Raw genomic sequence first — 4,423 nt, 5'->3', positions numbered from 1 at the left:
ATTCTAAGAAGGCATTCAACATAACTTTCTCCCAAATCATTTCCTTCCCCGCTAAGTCATCAGTCTGAACTATGTCCAGAAGCCAGCAATAAACAGTTACATGATTAAATAAACAATATAGTCAAGTGTTGATACCATAATCTGGGCAGGACAGGGAGGCCAACAGTCATCATGGTATTGCCCATAAAACCACAGAGTACCAGGTGATCCTACATTCAAAACAGCTGGAAAAAGCAGCCTTACAGACTACAGCCAGGATTTCTGAATCTTCTTCAAATCCCCCATGACAGCATCCCTTACCAGCAGGAAGTAGTTTGGAAAGAATGACACCCAAATTCCCAAATATTGTCTATAAATGTTTGTTTTCATTTAAATGGACTTAGTTATATAAAATAAATAAATAAATATTGTATTCTCAAATAGAATCATCATTAAAACAAAGTGTTGTGTATTAAAAAAAAAAATAAAATAAAATAAAAAACCACAGCCACAGCCAGAGGGCAGTGCCTGGGGCTCAGCTGCTGGCAACTACTGTTTCAAGGCCAATGGAGTTTTGCTGCCACTGAGCTGAGCCTTCCCAAGCAACACTATCTCCTAGTGTCACACTTGGCTTGGAATCCTTGAACCCAAGGCTTAAGTTGGGCATTCTAAAGGCATTCCATGAATCAGAGTTCCCTGAGGAATATTTTTCCCCAGATAGGACATGTTTTTGATCTGGGTACTAACAGGGGCACCGAAGAGCCCTGCCAGTGAATCAAGACCAGCAGATTCTCTTCAAGAACTCTCCCACACTTGGACAAGAACCATGTAAGGATGTGACTCTAGTCTCTGCCCCAGAGGGATATTTTAAGCACCTAGCTTCAGGAAGCCTGTCTTTTCCTATGATAAGTAAATAATCTCTACAGAATGAAATTCGATGCTACCAGAGAAAGGGCTGGGACACCATTGCCTCCAATTAGATGGAAAATGGTTGAACCATGAATCCAATTTGTAAAGATCAATTTCTGAAGCCCCTACAGCCGTGCTTTATAGTTTGTCCCCTGCACAATGCTATATGGCTCTCCAAACACTACATCATTTCTATACAAAAACTTATCTTCCACCTCAAAGATAAAAAAATACATGAAAACCAATTAAATGTGTTCATGGTCAAAAATATTTAGGTTCCATTTCAGGTTAGCTTCATGTCACCATGAGCACACATATTTTTTTTAATTTTTTTTTATTTTTTTATTTAATTTTATATAACAAAGTCCAATTAAATGAAAACAAACATTTATAGACAATATTTGGGAATTAGGGTATCGTTCTTTCCAAACTACTTCCTGCTGGTAAGGGGCGCTGTCTTGGGATTCGAAGAAGATTCAGATATCCTAGCTGTAGTCTGTAGGGCTGTTTTGTCCAGCTGTTTTGAATTTAGGATCAGCTTGTACTCTGTTTCAGGCGGATCAAACCACATTAGTCTGGAAGGAATCCACATCTTTTCATTTTCTGTGGAAACAAAAATAGAAATCCTTTTCCCCAGTAACTTGTTCTTCAAGTTAAATTTTGGAGTCAAAGCATTTTTTTTTTTTATTTATTATTTTACATGTCGACCCCAGTTCCCTCTCCCTCCTTCCCTCCCTCCATTCAGTTTGATGTTGGCAGTTGGTTTGCTGTATATTGCTCTTATTATGTTTAGGTATGTTCCTGTTATCCCTGACCTCTCCAATACCTTTATCATGAAAGGGTGTTGAATTTTGTTGAAGGCTTTTTCCCCATCTAGGGAGATAATCATATGGTTTTTCTTTTTTTGTTTGTTTATTTGGTGGATCACGTTGATAGATTTTCGCATGTTAAACCATCCCTGCATTCCAGGGATGAAGCCTACTTGGTCATGGTGGATGATTTCTCTGATGTATTCTTGAATTCAGTTTGCCAGAATTTAATTGAGTATTTTTGCATCGATGTTCATCAGGGATATTGGTCTGTAGTTTTCTTTCTTAGTTGTGTCTTTGTGAGGTTTGGGTACCAAAGTTATTGTGGCCTCATAAAAAGAGTTTGGCAATGACCCTTCTGTTTCTATCTTGTGGAACAGTTTGAGGAGTAGTGGTATTAGTTCTTCCTTGAATGTCTGGTAGAATTCTGCACTGAATCCATCTGGCCCTGGACTTTTTTTCGTTGGAAGGCTTTTGATGACTGCTTCTATTTCATTGCAGGTTATAGATCTATTTAAGTTGTTTGTCTGTTCTTAATTTAATTTTGGTAACTGATAGTTATCCAGAAACTTGTCCATTTCCTTTGAATTTTCAATTTTTGTGGAATACAGATTTTCAAAGTATGACCTGAAAATTGTCTGGATTTCCTCTGTGTCTGTTGTTATGTTCCCCATTTCGTTTTTGATTTTGTTAATTTGCATGTTCTGTCTCTGCTTTTTCTTTAATTTGGATAAAGGTTTGTCTATCTTTTTGATTTTCTCAAAAAACCAACTCTTTGTTGCATTGATTATTTGTATTGTTTTCCTGGTTTCTATTTTGTTGATTTCAGCCCTCAAGTTGATTATTTCCTGGCGTCTACTCTTGCGGGGTGAATTCGCTTCTCTCTGTTCTAAGATTTTCAGTTGCGTTGTTAATTCTTTTATGTGACTATCCTCTGTTTTCTTCATATGGGCACTTAGTGCAATGACCTTCCCTCGTAGCACTGCTTTCAAGGTGTCCCATAAGTTCGGGTATGTTGTATCCTCAATCTCGTTGAATATTAGAAAGTCTTTAATTACTTTCATTATTTCTTCTTTGACCCAGGAGTGGTACAATTGTACATTGTTAAGTTTCCATGAGTTTGCAGGTTTTCTGCTATTTGTGTTGTTGTTGAATTCCAATTTTAAAGCATGGTGGTTCCGATAAGATACAGGGGACTATTCCTATTCTCTTGTATATCTTGAGGTTTGTTATGTCTCCTAGTATGTGGTCGATTTTAGAGAAGGTTCCATGTGGAGCAGAGAAGAAGGTATATTCTTTTGTCTTTGGATGGAATGTTCTATAGATGTCTGTTAACCCCAGTTGAGACATAACTTCTGTTAATTCTTTTGTTTCTTTGTTGAGTTTCTGATTTGTGGTCCTGTCTAGTGTTGAGAGTGGTGTATTGAAGTCTCCCATTATAAGTGTGTGAGGTTTTATATGAGCTTTGAGTTTTAGTAGTGTTTCTTTTACGAATGTGGGTGACTTTGTATTAGGGGCATAGATGTTCAGAATTGAGACTTTGTGTTGATGGATTTCTCCTGAGATGAATAAGAAATGACCGTCTTCATCTCTTTTGACTAATTTTGGTTTGAAGTCTAACTTGTTAGATATTAGGATAGCTACGCCTGCTTGCTTCTTATTTCCATTTGATTGGAAAATCTTTTCCCAACCCTTTACCCTGAAGTAATGTCTATCTTTGGAGCTAAGATGTGTTTCTTGTATGCAGCAGAAGGATGGATTCTGTCTTCATATCCATTCTGTTAGCCTGTGTCTTTTTACAGGCTAGTTAAGACCATTAATGTTGAGGGTGAGTAAGGTCCATTGATTGTCGATGCTTATTTGATTTAGGTTTGTTGTTGGCAGTGGTATTGTGAATATATTTGTTCTGCTTCACCCTAGGTTTCTGGTGTAGTTGGATTATCTGTTGCCTACATTTTTGTGGGCGTAGTTACCTTCCTTGGGTTGGAGTTTTCCTTCCAATACTTTCTGTAGGGCTGGATTTGTAGATACATATTGGGAAAATCTGGTTTTTCATTAAATATCTTGTTCTCTCCATCTATATTGATTGAGAGTTTTGCTGGATATAGTAGCCTAGGCTGGCATCCGTGTTCTCTTAATACTTTTAGAACATCTATCCAGGACCTTCTGGCCTTGAGTGTTTCCATGGAGAAGTCAGGTGTAATTTTGATAGGTCTGCCTTTATATGTTACCTGTCCTTTTTCCTTCCCTGATCTTAATATTCTTTCTTTATTCTGTATGCTAGGTGTTTTGATTATTATATGTCGAGGGGTCTTTTTTCTTTGGTCCAGCCTATTTGGGGTTCGGTATGCTTCTTGTACTTTCATGGGCATGTCCTTCTTCAGATTTGGAAAGTTTTCCTGGATGATTTTGTTGAATATGTTTTTGGCACCTTTGAGCTGGGCTTCCTCACCTTTGTCTATGCCTATTATTCTTAGGTTTGGCCTTTTCATGGTGTCCCACATTTCCTGGATGTTTTGTGTTAAGGATTTGTTGGATCTATGATTTTCTTTGGTCGATGAATCTATTTCTTCTAGTTTATCTTCTGCGCCTGAGATTCTCTCTTCCATCTCTTGAATTCTATTGGTTATGGTTGTGTCCGTGGTTTCCGATTTTTTGCCCAGCTTTTTAATTTCCAGCCTTCCTTCCGTTTGTGTTGCCTTTATTTTCTCAATTTCAGTTTTCAA

The 4,423-nt window shown here is 37.6% G+C and overlaps 1 non-coding gene across 1 annotated transcript; it reads right to left on the bottom strand.

Annotated features, from left to right (window-relative positions):
• Positions 1-701: 701 nt before the first annotated feature.
• Positions 702-832, bottom strand: LOC127220520 (small nucleolar RNA SNORA3/SNORA45 family). Its single transcript, XR_007834386.1, has one exon. It is a non-coding gene; the product is annotated as a small nucleolar RNA SNORA3/SNORA45 family (small nucleolar RNA).
• Positions 833-4,423: the final 3,591 nt, after the last annotated feature.

This window comes from Phodopus roborovskii, unplaced genomic scaffold, assembly GCF_943737965.1.
Source record: "Phodopus roborovskii unplaced genomic scaffold, PHOROB, whole genome shotgun sequence".
In the NCBI taxonomy this organism is placed as follows: Eukaryota; Metazoa; Chordata; class Mammalia; order Rodentia; family Cricetidae; genus Phodopus; species Phodopus roborovskii.
Note: the sequence above shows the minus strand (reverse complement) of the source record. Positions and strands in the feature narration are given on the sequence as shown.